At 31.9% G+C, this 16,107-nt stretch overlaps 1 protein-coding gene across 1 annotated transcript in view; it reads right to left on the bottom strand.

Moving 5' to 3' along the window:
• Positions 1 to 941: 941 nt before the first annotated feature.
• The window catches only part of LOC118193217 (potassium voltage-gated channel protein Shab-like), a 370,422-nt gene continuing 355,256 nt past the window's right edge, over positions 942 to 16,107 (bottom strand). Inside the window, exon 7 of the mRNA XM_085820568.1 lies at positions 942 to 8,546. The gene's annotated coding sequence lies outside the window, so the exon portion shown is untranslated. The remainder of the gene's footprint in view (positions 8,547 to 16,107) is intronic.

The following is a 16,107-nucleotide window of genomic DNA, read 5'->3' as shown; positions in this document are numbered from 1 at the left end:
ATTTGAGACTGCAAGAAAAAAACCAACTTCTCTCTGATTTATACACTAATATCAATTCATTCCAGCAGAAAATAATACTGTTTCAATCACAACTACGTAAAAAATGTTTCACACATTTTTAAAACATGAGAAATATTCAGCCAAACTACCGAGACTGAATTTCTCGTCGATTTTGTAATCGAAGCTTTAATTGCTTTGAAGATAAAATTTGATACTGTTTTCTCAGACTTGATGTCATTGCAAATGAAATTAAAATTTTTCAAAATCCTTTTGATACTGACAGTGAAACCCTAGCCCCGGAACGGATGGAAATTAACTGGCGGATTCAAATGAAAATTATTGATTAACTGTACAGTGATATAACTAAGAAGAATCAAAACTCATCTTTGCTAGAATTTTGCAAGTCTTCCACTGGTACAAGTTGAATTTTTGCATAAATTTGCTCGTGGACTGTTTTCTGTTTTTGGTACTAATTACTTGTGTAAGAAAACATTCTCCAAAATGAAATACACAAAGACTGTTTGCAGATCCAAGTTAACCGATGAGCATCTTAAACCTCTTTTAATAATTGGTACAAGTAAAAATTGGTTCACAACTACAAACTATTGTCAGTAAAAAATCACAATTATATATATCTCATTAGTATTTTTTACAAGTGGACGCTTGTCATTAAGCTTTACCTAGCAAGTAAATAAAACCGAGTTATTATTATTCTGTGTTTTTTTTATCCAACTTATCCCAGCAACAATAACAACAATAAGCCATTAGCTGTCGTGGGCTGAATTAATGACATTGGCTGTCCGGATTTGGCCCGCGGGCCGTAGTTTGGAGACTCGTAATGTAAATGAAAAGTAACTATCTTGAAAAAATTACCCCAGAACTTGTGCAGGAGTCTGAGTATGAAAAAAGAAAATATTAATTTTCACCTGGACTGCGACAACTTAATTAGCTTTTGAATTTTATTTTTATACAGAAGTAACAATAAAACATCGAATATTTTAAAAGAAATCTAACTATTAGCTTTCAGGCCAAATAAATAATTTTCGCTTTTCTGTTAAATATAATTTTTTTTTTTTTTTTTTTTTTTTAAATTTTCTTTCACATGAAATCTTACATGAGACCACAGTACTTAATTTCAAAAAATCAAGAGTCCATAGCTGAACGGAATGCAATGTTAAGGCTACGATTTTCAAGGCACAGTATAATTAGCTTTACGATAACAGACATTATATTGATACTTAAAATATTTCAGTGCAAATATTAGCTTCGTATCTTTTCTTTGGTAATTATTCACGAGTAATATTTTCATGCAGTCAATAAAAATTCAGGAAACTGTACTTCGTTTTACAGAAAAAATTTGCGAAAAATACAGTAATTTATTATGATCTAAGTATAGTAGTAATCGTTAAGTCTTAAATATTAGAAGAAGCATTCAGAGCAGCAAAAACTTTTGAAATGAAGATGTAAATTGCAATCACTATAATTAATAATAATAATCTGATAATTCATTATACGCAGCTTCCTATCTTGAAACTTACACTATTTTTATGAGAGAATCAGAGAATTTTCATACTTTTAAATGGTTTATAATAACTATCGAAAGCTATTTTTAAACAATATAAAACTTATAAATCGCATAAAAATGTACAGAAAACAAAAACCCACAATATTTTTCGTGCATTTCGCGAAGACTAACATTGGTACTTTGAATATATGCCAGTTATTTGCAACATTTATCAAGCAGTTTCAGTTGTCATTTACCAAGTTTTTTCATCATTGACAAGTTATGGTTTTCTTACTTACAATGTTTTTTTGCCTTCACTTACGATGCCTCTGTTGACTAAGCCAAAGAATATGTATTGTTAAGAAGGAAAACTCCGCAACAGGAGTGGCTTCGTCCCAACGTAGAGGGAAACAGCTGCGCATGCGCGAAATATCTGTCGCCAAGCTCGAAGCCGGCGTCGGAGTTGGAAGGCCATGTTTATCAAGAGTTCATAAAACGAATATCGTTTTAAATTTCTTTAATCTTTAAAGGAAATATTTTTTCGCGCAAATAAATTAGTTAATGGATTAGTTATTTAGAACAAAATAAAGTACGAAGAATCCGAGTTTAAACTATCACGAAAAGTCAAAGGAGAAACGTTTTGTCAAAGAATGTTTCTTCTTAACACGTGCTCCTCAATTTCCTGTACATATCGCGGAGGAGGAAATTCTCACCACCAGGTTCCATCGCCAAATCCCTTGGCAAAGTTTCCCTCCTCTTTCCAGCGGCGTAATAGTAAACTGGTGTTCCAAGCGACGCAGTCGCAAAGCCAGGTTCCTAGGCTGCAGCCTTACCCTGTGTGTAATACGTGGAAGTTGTACATAACTTTTTCTTCGCTAACATGAATATGGCAGAAAACGAATGCATAAGCATCCGGGTGCTCTGAGAAGAGCAATAATGAACAAATATTCGTAGTTGAAGGTTAGTGAAAGTTCAAACTGGTTTACATTACGTCTATGGAACCTTTCCTTTTTTACATAGACGCTCTTTGACCAAGGGTCATTGTAAACTACTTCTGCAGTGGACGGGAACATCAAGAGTGGATAACGGGTATCAGTAGTGGGTGCAGCCCACTGGCTAATGGGTAAGTGGAAGACAGTTGCCTGGTTGGATGAATCACGATTTCTCATTCATCACGTCGATGGTTGTGTCAGGGTATGCCGTCTTCCAGGCGAACAGTTTTTCTCCTCTCTACAGCAGGTCATATACAGGCTGGTCGGTGGTGGCGGTATTATGCTTTGGGAGACGTTCTCATGGGTGTCTCTGGGAGCCTAAGTTGCAACAGGCCATGAAAGCTGTGGACTACCTGAACATAACTGCGGATCAGCTGCACCCTTACATGTGTGTCTTCCCAACTGAAAAATGAATCTTCTAGCAGGACAACGCCCCATGTCACAAGGCTCGAACTGTGGTCAAGTAGTTCGAAGAGCATAAGGATGAATTTCAATTAATGTCTGGTCACCTAACTTGCCGATAGAACACATTTGGGATCTCATGGAGCGGCAGCTCAGAGCTCAAACACCACCATGTCGGAATATCTCAATTTAACATGACCGCTGCTTACTCCCGCCGCATTTGGTACAACCTGTCTCCAGTCATCTACCAAGAACTTGTGGTATCCATGCCAAGGCGAGCTGCAACTGTTTTACAGAAAGGTCGCGCTACTGAAGTAAGTGGCCATAATGTTTTGGCTCTTCAGTGTGTATTATATATATATATATATTACATTTATATAGATCTTTACAAATGATTTCTGTAACTCAAAGTTGTACTAAAAATAAATAAAATAATATTGTATTTAATTCGATGATATATAACAAAGGAAAAATACTAATTAAAGAAAACAGAAGAATTTTTGACAGAATAATCAATATCCGGACCTCCGGATCACCAGGCAATAAATAAAATAAAATAAGGAGAAAATGTCTCCCTCTTAAACATAAAAATTGAGAATATGATATTGAAAGAAGGTGGGTGTGCCGTAAATTCGATTTTACTCCTACCTGACTGAAGTTCCTGCATGTCACTTTCAAACACCTACTGCCTAGGTAGTCGCACCGTAGTTAATGATTGATGTTGTCACTGATGCAGGCCATCAGCCCTTGAGTGGCTGCAGCGGAGGCAGGGCCGGCACGATGCATTTTGTCGCACGATGTAATTTTTGTGTGTTCTAAATTTTGCTTCCTGGTACCTCTCTAAAAAAATTGCCGACATTAAATTTTGCTGTTCAGTGTCTCTCCTAAACTCTAAAAAATTTTGCCACCCCAGATTTTTGCTACTCAGTACTCCTCTAAATTATAAAATTTTTGTACTCTGGTGGCGCCGGTTGCGTTGAGGCATTTTTGTTTCTAATCTAAATAATAAACGAAGCCTCGATGTCGGCAAGTCATCTTACTAGATTTAAACGTATGATCTAATATTCGGAAATTTCTTGAACCTGGAATCGCCGACGTCCCGAATATTTCTGATTTCGGACTTTGTACAGTTATAGTTCTCGCTGATATTCGGGATCACGTGGCTTAAATTTGCATAAAAAGTTTTAAATATGCAAATGAAGAAATGTATATTAGCTAATAAAGAATAGTAATTTTTCTAAATTAAATATAACAATAAACAGGCAATATAGTTTAGTCAGCTGTCGTATTTAAAATGAAACTATTATGTTAACAACGTTATCTAACTATACACATTGCAAAGAAAATTATACTTTCAAAAATAAAATAATAATAATAATAAAAAGAATCATTTTGGAAAATACTCGAATAATGTCAGAATCGAACGTTTCTCTCTTTATATAGTATATAATTCCGATGATAGAAAAGAATGAAATAAAAAATAATTAATCAAAAAAGATTTATTTGTCTTAATAAAATAAAATAATAATAATAACAAGACAACTAAATAACAACTAAAATGAAACTTGGAATCTACTGCTTAAAATAAACTGAAAAACTAAGAATATTTTTGCTTGAATTTACTTGGCTCAGTTTTGTTTTCATATAAATATGTTTATAAATTTATTTGCAAATCTGATAGATATTAAAGAACCTGACTTTGAACATTTCCTCTCATTGCGTTGTTTACTTCTTTCAAAAAATGCTTATTGTAGTAAAAAGCTGTTTCAAATTGTTCTAAAATAAAATAAGTTATTCGATAAGTGCTGGAACTCGCATAAGTATTAGGACATTTAGATCGGGTAGCTAATAATGAATTAAATTATGCGAACAGAACATTTCATATTTAATTAGGTGTCTTTTATTTAATATTATGCATTTCCTTTAACAAAGAATCAATTACTTTTTTAAGGAATGTTTATCCTATTCTTCTATCAAAATTAATTTCAGTCGAGCTTTTGAAGAAATATAGTATTTCTTTGCTCTCTTTTCTAATTCATTACATTCAAGCTCCGTAAAAATTTAATTCGAGAGAATATAGAAAAGTTTTGATACTTTCATCGCATTCCTACAAGCAGAAAGTGAACTTATCAGCAAGTTTAGGATCAATATACTGAAATCTTACGAACTTAAAGGATTTTAAGTTTTGCGAGTTAGTTTTTAGGTGTTCTATTAAAAAATCTTAATTTTTTATCTTGTAGTATTCATATTTTATGTTATGGTTCAAATACTTAGTGATTTTGTCTTGTAGTGTTCCTTAAAAAATGCTTAACAGAACAAGTTCCTCTTATTCACTTCATTAGAGTGTTAAATCTTTTTTCACCTGTAATTATCACATGACATTGATATGATAAAGCGTTGCTTACCATGGGCATAAACAATGCTTTGGTCTTACTTCGTTTTCTTGAACACGGGGAATTTCTTTCTTAATGTTTGGTCTTTAAATCTATATGAACTCATGACTCATCTGACAGTTTCAGAATTCTCTGAAATCATTCTTTTCTTTCAGCTGTAAATATTCTTAGTTTTTGTTTAATTTTCTGCAAGATAAATTTCCGATTTCTTGGTGCCAATGTGAAATGTGATCACGATTTTGAGGTCTTTTACAATATCTACTCAGTATCCACTATTTTGTAACATCAAGAACAGCTGAACATTTTACATTATTTTTGCGATGCTTCTAATACTTTAACAACTTTAGAAATATTGTATAATTAAATTTCTAGTAGAATTTGTAGTTAACTTGTGGTGTTTTGTCATTATTACTTCCGATCTGAAATTACTAAAATATTTTGCTGAAGAACCAGTGGTCTCAAACTGCAGACACTAAGTCTTGTGATATATTTGATTAAAAAAAGTGACAAAAATCATTGCTTGTAAAGTTCTTAACGAAACTTTCGAGTGTCCAAATTATTATCTGCGTTCGTTTTGGCATTTCTTAAACTAAAAGTTATTTTTTAAATTGAATTTTTTTTTTTTTTTTTTTTTTTTTTTTTTTTAACGGATGAAAAATTGTATAAATAAAAAAATCTGAAGTCGTTTCTTTAATATCTAGTAGATGGTTTTTGCAAATAAATAAAAATGGCGCAAACACTTTCTAATGTTATAAAGAAAAATACGTGTTTATGTTATACTATCAAGACTTTAAAATATAAAATATATCTGATTCTGTTATTTACGGACATTTTTTGGCAGGATTTCATTAAAAAAATACAGTTATTTTTATACAATTTATTTTTGATCTAACATGATGAAAATGAGAACTTTTTAAAATTATATACATAAAAAATATTCAATAAAAATGCTCTTTGTGTCACACTGAAGGTGCCGCTTTTATGCTCAACTTCTTGAAATAGCCGTAACTCCAAAAATATATTACAAATTTACATTTACTGCATTAAAAGTTTCAAAATGTAACTTGCATAAATTATGCTACAAAAAGCATTTTACCACTGAAGAGAAAATATGGTTACCAAAGAATTTCAAGCGATAAAAGTGATTTAATTCCTCTGTTCTTGAATTAATGTTGTGGGGAAATGTGAATGAAATAAGTTTAGTTACCAGCAGCAAACTCTTTTATGTGAGTTATATTATTTTCACTTCTGTGTTCTTGCATTCGCGAGCTATTATTTTTTTGAAAGATAACTTAATTATAAATATAAAAATGATATTTAATAGGAATATAAACATGTAAAGATTTAGTTAAAATTTTTAGATAATTTGAAAACAAATAATTTTTACTGTTTCATTTCTGAGAGCAGTCTTTTATTTTTCTTCATTTAGATTTTTATTTTTATTTATCTTTCTTTTGAAAAGAAAAAAAAAGCGGTTTTTTCCGTGGATTTTTGGAAGCATACTTACTGCGTAAAATTAGAACCGGATGTAAAAAGAAATAATTATTCAAAATAGAAAAATAAGTTCAAATAGCTATAAAAATGATAGCAGTATAATCTGATAAAATACAGACCCAAATTAAGAAATAAATACACTTAATACAATAAAAATGCTCTAAATGAGAAACTGAAATTAAGAAAAACAAACATCATTCTGTCAATGTTCTCATCAGCAGCGTTATAATTACACATTCTGGCATTTACAATGTAATTCGATTTCCTAAACGATCAAGATCTTCATGTTCCTAAATATGTGCGACTTCTTATTCAACAGAAAAGTGTAATGTGAAATTACCATGTAGAAATATATATATATATATATATTTAAAAAAAAAAAAAAACAGAAAGGTTTAAAATTTTAAATTACGTCCAAAAGGGCGTTTTTTTTTTCTTTTTTTTTAAACATTTTGTGTGTTACGTTTATTTATTAAATATCCTGTTCTTTGCACTTAAACCGTAAAATTCAGTTCAATAGCAATGTCGCAAAATAATTTTAAAATGTTAAAATGAGCATATCTTCAGAATTTCCGATACACAGTTCCGCGCGCTGGAGATAAAAAGGTCCCCCGCCCCCCGTACAGTGTTGCCATTGCTCGCTTTGAAATCCTTGAGTTTGTTAATAAAAAATTCGTTAAAGTTTTACAAAATATGAAATCGATAATAAAATAAATTCCAAATTTGGCTCATATTCGTAGGAGGATTACGTCATTCAAAATTCGATGGCTGTATGTACCGGTTTTATCACAATGTGAGAAGTATACATACATTTATGCAGCTTTTTCATTATTTAATTTCTTCAAATATAATGCAGGAGTCTAACACTTAGTGGCAACAGTTTGAAAAGTGAAACGGACATTTATAGTGATTCAACGCAAAATCGCAATCCGAAAACAATAGTCCTTCGGGGACAAAGTCCCTTTGGACTAATAATTGAAGTTATCTGTGCTAAATAATCTAATATACAAAAATTACTTCATTATTTACTATTTAATATGAAAATAATGATTTTAATTTTAAATTGCTGACTAACTTTGGCGTAGGTAATTAATTGTATTAATTTGTTTTAAGCACTCAATTATAAACTATCAACAGAAGCGTAAAATAATTTCATCTTTCTATTTTGAATTAAAATGAAAAAGAATTTAAATGAAAAAAAAGCTACCTCTAGATTTAACTACTGTGTTACAATTAAAAAAGGATTATCAGGAAATACTTTTATTTGCTCATTTCCATTAGAGTTTTTAAATAACACTTTGAGCTAGAATTATAAAATTCTTTTTTAACCTCAATTATTTTTGCAATTTAATCAACGATTTAAGATTTCGGGGATAACATTTCTAAAAAACTAATATTAATTCTGGCCTTCAAAATCTTAGCCTTAACAATTTACACTAGCTTGAATATTCACATATTTGAAAAATACAGAACATTAAATACATAAAAACTAAACGTCCCACGTGTAGTGCAGAACAGCGTTAATGACTCTAATGTAGTAATCGTGGAACGTTTAAGTTTGGCCCCTAAACAAACAACAGATGAGGTACCAAGTTGATGCAGTTATAAGGCTAACAGTCTCATTGAGCTGATAAAGTTCCGTGGCTTGAAAGACTTGGCACTTGTACTCTTGAACAACAAAGGCATGCAATGAATATAGGATGGGTCTTCCAAACACATCGATAAGGTTCTTTTCTGCATTGCTTTTACTGGCAATTTTACCTTATAAAGAAGGGATGCAACAAGAGATTAAAAAATAAATGACAATTCACAGTAAACAAAGCTTATCTAATCTAACGATACAATTATACATTGAAAATAAAATTTTTATTCAAGACCAAAACGTTTTAAGCATAGGCATATTTTGCGTTGTGCAGTTTTCGTTGCAATACAAATAATTCATATCTTTTTATATTCTGTATAAGACATTGCACATTTCATCAGCTTATGTATGCGTTGATTGCTTAAAAGAGGACAGCATTCTGTTGGATCAAAAATTTCTCAGAGATTTATAAGAAATAGGGTTTATGGAATTAGAATTTTGTTGTTAACCTTCTCATGAAAATAATTCTATTAAATGAAACGAATAAAATGTTAAAAATTTCTTTATTAAGCTAACATGAAATCAGCTCATATAACTGTGATAAAATGAAAAGAAAAGCATTCATTTTAAATAACATATACATTCTGTGCGTGCTTAATTTTGACGCTTATAATTTTACTGTAGCGTGCTTTAAGCAATTTTTTTGTTGTTGTTTATAAAATATACCTTAAAAAACTAATTTAAGTAATTTAAAATATAAATTACAACACTTTTATCAAGCTGGTATTTCTAGATAAAAAATAGCGATCGAATCATAATGCGCAAGTTCACGCATAATAATGCCGAAAAGGTATATAATATAAGGACTTTGTAGCAATTACATTAAAATAGTAAAGTTTAGTCAACATTTTAGTCAACTGAAAATTCGGAATTTTTTAATATTTGAACACTCACTCTAGAAAATTGTTATGACTACAAAGTGAATTAAATAAGAAACTACTAATTTTATTAAAATATTAGGATATTTGGTAAGTCTCAATATATTTGGTAGATGTAATTGCATAAACGTGTTTTAGGAAGCAAGAAAACATAAAAGAATATTTATTATAAATTGCAGTAATAGTGAATCAGGAATATAAATAATAAGTAGTATAGAGTACATAGTATTTCCAATTTAATGAAATCACCAGTTGAACTAGAAAAAAGAGGCAACATAATAATTTTTCTTAGTGAAAAAATATTTTTGCCTGCGATTTTATATTTTAAACGTTGTTTTAATTATTAGTAACAGAGAAGTTATTTACTCTAGGTCCTCATTTTTGCCTTCAATTGCTTTTCAAATCAAAAGACGATCATATACATACACACAGAAGTTGTGCAGTCCTGTGCTGTAGAATCAATAATATTATAAATTTCTGTAAATACTTAAATTCTGTCAATGGTGCGTATAACGTTTATAATTTATATTTATAACGCTTATATAACGCGAGGATGATTTTAACGCTAAAAAGTGCCATGTTGTCGAATGTTTGCTTTTCAAACGATAACCTATAACTGCTGTATATAATACATTCGAAAAACATCCGCATTACGATATTTTTACTGGACGATATATTTATTTATATATATATCTCCTTCTCTCTATATATATACATAATCATAATATATATATACAGACACAATATTATATGGAATACCCATTCAATTTATTAACCATTGCCTTAAAAGAGCAGGCGTTAAATACTCACTCTAAAAACTGATAGGAATATGATAATTTGTTCCTAAACCTGAGAAGGCGGTATAAGTTGGATGACTATCAATTGAAGGATTTGTATATACTGTAATTACTCAGTTGTATATATTGTAAAAAGCTAATTGTCTTCAGACTTACGCTGTTACTAAAAAAAATGGGCCTAGTTCATAATCTTTAGTCTGTCTAATAGCTCTTAGACAGTGAAAATTCCTTTTTTCCTTTCTTAAATTCTTAATCATTACAACACGACAATTAGCCAGAAATTAATTAATTTCCATTCACTAGTATTTTCAAAAAAATCTTAACAGACAGTTTCACTCAAATAAGAACTCCACATTATACATCCCTCACGAATTCCGAGTCCCACCCACTACCATAAATTACTTCAACCAAGTCTTACCGACTGATATTATTCAAAGCCCTCTCTGCCGTTAAGAATTTTTCAGACACCCTACACTTCTGAGTCAGACTCGAAAAGAACACTTTACCGACTCCCCACTAGAAAGAATGTAAGTTACTTAATACTTTTTCTGGCCTTTATTTCTTCATGTACATTCACTGTTCTTATTATATTTTTTATATTATTTTTATATTATTTTTGATTTGTTTTTACAAAGTTTACATTATTTATCTTATTTTGTAATCTTCTATGTTTATTTCAACTTTATACTTTGAATTCTATTTCATAATGACAATTTCCAATGTTTAATTTTTACCAATAATATAGAACTCAAATGCATAAACACGAGGGTGTCGGGGACGGTTACTCGAGTTTTTTCGGATTCTCTACAGAAATTGCTTTTCACTCAAAATTGAATTGGCTAAAATGCTTCATAAGAATAAGTTCTTCGAGTATCAGCATTGGTTCATAATTCCTTTTATTCGCGGAAATACACTGGTGTGCAAAAATTAAGGACGAGACGGTTTTTTTCAATATAACTTTGTACAAAAGCTTTCCAAATCAACACATTTAATACCGTAAGATCCCCAATACGTAAGGACATGAGTAATGTAAGCAACACTTACTAAAAGAGAAATCAGAGGGATAAAAAGAAGCTTTATTGAAAAAGTAGCAATGCGACTGAAGGCCGAAACATCCCTGTGATGGGTGTCCAGTAAGAAACATCCGGTCTTTAATAGGGGATATGATCTCCCCTGACTGCTAGGCAGGTTTCACAGCGTCTGCCCATGCTGAGAATGAGGGTGTCAATGAGTTGTTGAGGCATTGCTGCCCATTCGTCTTGCAGCGTCAATCGAAGCTCCGGAATCGTTACTGGTGGTAAGGTACGAGCTGCCAAGCGTCTGCCTAGAAAATCCTATACATGCTCGATGGGATTGAGATCCGGAGATCGTGCCGGCCAATCCATACGTTCAATATTCTCACTCTCTAAGAGCTGTTCGGCAGCTACTGTGCGATTACATGGTGCATTGTCGTCCATGAAAAGGAACTGCGGACCCATAGCGCCTCTAAAAAGACGCACATATGGAAAAAGAATCTCGTTACAATAACGGGTCCCGTTGACTGAACCTGCGTCGAAGATGTGAAGGTCTGTACGACTACCAAGCATGATGCCTCCCCAAACGAGAACACCGCTACCTCCATACCTATCCCTTTCAATGATGTTTGAGGGATGATTGCGGCTTCCCCGCTCTCTCCAGATGAGTATGCGATGACAATCGCTACATCTGCTCTCATCTGTAAAGAGTACTTGTCTCCATTCATCGTCTTTCCAATTCCGGTGTTCCCGGCACCACAGAGAACGCCTTCTCCGATGGGCAGGCGTTAGAGGTACACACCGTACAGGGCGTCGTGCAAACAGACCACCACCGTGCGGTCTTCTGGCCACGGTAAAACGCGATACCGGTCGTCCAGTCGCCTGTGTCATGTGTCTAGCGATTTCTCCCGCTGTCTGTCGCCTGTTTCTTCTGGCCTGTAAGGCAATATACCGGTCATCTGCGGGTGTGGTTCCTCGTGGACGACCACTACTAAACCCCGGATAGCTGTTCCTGTAGTTTGAAATTGTCTCAAAAGTCGTGAAACGATGCTGTGAGCAATTTCGAACTCTGCAGCCACACTTGTCACACTGCGGCCTTCCTGCAACTTCCCAATGATTCGACCTCGGGTAAAAGCATCCAGATGTCGTCTAACGGATTGATTATTCGCCATTTCTCGCTGAGGCAGCAACTCGGTGTGATTTTAACTGCTATACGGCGTGCAATCTCTTTGCCAGAAAGAAATACTGATCTTACACCGACAACATGCTTTATACTACTCAGACACTCCCCCATTACGTCTACCTGCATAACTGCGCATGTGCTACCGTAAATCATCTTACTTAATCTCCTGATTGGTCTTTCTGTCCGCTCTGCCTCTTCGTTCAGCTGATATGCTAATTTTTCGACTTCGTCCTTAATTTTTGCACACCAGTGTATTTGGCCTGACTAGAATTGCCGGTTTGGCTTAACCTTAATACGCGAGTAAAGACGAAACACCTTCGTATTTACGTATTTATTAATTATTAATTATTGTTCATTGAACGGGAGTTGGTTTGTTCTCCTTGAAAAGTTAATTAATTTCCGATCAGTGACAATGATTACATGCTTCTAATTTAATTTTTCCTTTTACAATTGAAATTTTGTTCTTCATAATTATTTAATTCCAGTCCCCGTTAAAATATTATTAACATATTACTTTCAAGTTACTTCAAAACATCTTTCAAAATATAACTTACCAGTATGGATTCACTCTTTTAAAATAATTCTACTTTAATTAAACTTAGGAGATAATATAATCAATTAATCAATATTGTTTAGGAAATAAATTATTATTAACTTACTTTGCAGCAGTTGCGCAAGTAGTAGTAACTTGTTTTCGCACTAAATGAATTTAAGATCATACAACATTTGATATGCTAAATAGCAGCTATTTATCTCTTTCCTAATGTACCCACTTTATATATTATCTCCAACATTTTAATTTTTTTAATTTTTAAGTTTTAAAATTCTTCTACAAAAACGTTACTGTATTGAAGGTTGGCAGCCTCCTTACTTTTAAATCTTGCTCGTTTATCTCAAATTGAAATCATTAAATATCATTCCACTAGATGACAAACTTGAAAATTTAACGCCATGCCTGCTACAGGCAATCCCAAAAAACAATTTCTATGAAAAACATTTAACTGTATTTACATGATTACCTGCGGCACCTGACATACGAAATATATAGGACAGATTAAAAACAATCTCAACTTTCGAATCAATAACCATAGAGCTCAAATTAAAAAATTCAACGCACAAAAAAATAGCATTAAAATAAGTACACCATCACAACTCAATACAGCAGAATTAGAACACTTTAAACACCATGTCTTCAACTCTATTCAACTTCAGATATTAGATATAATACCCAATGACAAAACACGAATTTTTCAGGAATCTCTCTATATACTAAAACAACGTTCACTTTATCCATATGGACTTAACACTTATATACATAGTCATAGAGATACTTCTAAAAAATCTATTTTCAGCCAATTTAAGCTCTACAGCAACAAAACGCAGAGAGGAAAAGAGGAAGCAAAATAAAAATAATGCGAGATTTTTATCCACTTTGGATACACTTACATTGAAAACACAATTGAAATGTTTTTTTGACTCAGACCACTTCCCCAAGAAACTTCTCAACTGGTTACACTCCTGTACTAATACATTCCTTATCAAACTAAAAAAATTCATTCAAGAAAGCTACGACGACATACAAATCATTAAAGACATGATTCTCGATTTTAGTCTTTTCAGACTTTCTAATAGTCTCACTCAACGCAAAATTTATTTTAAAGTCAATTTTCTGCAGCCGCAGTTTGACAATATTCATTTCTCAAGAATCATCAGAGATTGTAAAGATTACTTCCCAGGATTTAAAGATTACTTAAAATGGAAAGCTAAAATTCTTCAACGCATATCCACCGAAATCAGTCACCTCAAGTTTAAAAGTACACTGAATTGGTCGCAACTTACATCAGATATTAAAAAATTAAAACAGCTTTTTACTATTACAAAAATAGATAAAGGAAATAATAACTTTAGCATTATATGAAAACAATTCTACGCAGAAATTATTCATAAAGAACTTCTCAACGCAACTACTTATCAATTAGCCAACCTTACAGAAACATCTATAATAAACAGGATTAACACTTTTCATAAGAAACTCAATATTACTTTCAATACAAACTACAACAGATTTACTAACCTTTATGCAATTCCCAAATTTCATAAAACACCATTAAAGTTCAGATTTATAGCTAATGGAGCTAATAATTACAAGAAAAATGTAGACTATTATTTTTTAATTCAACTTAATAAAATCTGTAAATTTATTTTCAACAATTGTAACACTAATCATAACTATTGCTGGATCATCCATAATAACACTCCTGTCATTAATGCCATTCAAATAATTAACATTCAAAACATTAACTGCTATGACTTTAAAAACTTATATAGTACCTCACTTCCTCTAGAAGAAATCTATAGCAGTCTACTTGAGCTGCCTAAACTCTTCCCTGATATGCTCAAAATTATGACTCTTAACAGATGGAAAACCTACCTAAAATGCACACTTTTTCATAACTACATCAAGTTTCAAAATCAACTTTTTAAATAAGTCAGAGGTTTGCCAATGGGCTTACATTCCAGCACCTCGATATGTAATATCTTTTTATTTATCAAAGAATTTAACTTCCAAAAAAATCTACAACCACAAGAGTTAAATTACTACAAGCACACCTACAGATATACTGATGACCTTATTAAAATTAATAATTTTGGTAAAATTGAACACTCCGAGATTTATCCAAATTGTCTTACACTTAATAAAACTAATAATTCACAAAATAGCATAGACTATCTAGATCTTCGAATCATTAACTACAAAAAAATTTTACTTTTTGACAAAACAAGAAACTTCAATTTCAATACTAACAAATTAATAAATTGGAACTCCAACATATCCAAAAAAGTAATTAACAATACAATAATAAATCAAATACAACGAATTAAAATTATGTGCACAGATACAATAGATTTACAACGCGAAATTTTGCTCCTTATTAAAATTCTCAAAAATAATCTAATACCCATTCAATTTATTAACCATTGCCTTAAAAGAGCAGGCGTTAAATACTCACTCTAAATCATTTAACTGATAGGGATATGATAATTTGTTACTAAACCTGAAAAGGCGGTATAAGTTGGATGGCTATCAGTTGAAGGATTTGTATCTAGTGTAATTACTCAGTTGTATATATTGTAAAAAAGCTAATTGTCTTCAGACTTATGCTGTTACTAAAAAAATGGGCCTAGTTCATAATCTTTAGTCAGTCTAATAGCTCTTAGACAGTGAAAATTCCTTTTTTCCTTTCTTAAATTCTTAATCATTGCGACACGACAATTAGCCAGAAATTGATTAATTTCCATTCGCTAGTATTTTCAAAAAAATCTTAACAGACAGTTACACTCAAATAAGAACTCCACATTATACATCCCTCAAGAATTCCGAGACCCACCCACTACCATAAATTATTTCACGTAAGTCTTACGGACAGATGTTATTCAAAGCCCCCTCTGCCGCTATTAATTTTTCGGACACCCTACACTTCTGAGTCAGACTCGAAGAGAACACTTTGCCGACTCCCCACTAGAAAGAATGTAAGTTACTTGATACTTTTTCTGGCCTTTATTTCTTCATGTACATTCACTGTTCTTATTATATTTTTTATATTATTTTTGATTTGTTTTTACAAAGTTTACATTATTTATCTTATTTTGTAATCTATGTTTATTTCAACTTTATACTTTGAATTCTATTTCATAATGACAATTTCCAATGCTTAATTTTTACAAATAATATAGAACTCAAATGCATAAACACGAGAGTGTCATATATATGTAAGATAAAAAGATAAAATTATATGAATCAGAATAAC

This window comes from Stegodyphus dumicola, chromosome 7 (genome assembly GCF_044657685.1).
Source record: "Stegodyphus dumicola isolate Sdum_Otavi_A_Nest chromosome 7, ASM4465768v1".
Taxonomy (NCBI): domain Eukaryota; kingdom Metazoa; phylum Arthropoda; class Arachnida; order Araneae; family Eresidae; genus Stegodyphus; species Stegodyphus dumicola.
This window is presented reverse-complemented; position numbering and strand designations above follow the sequence as displayed.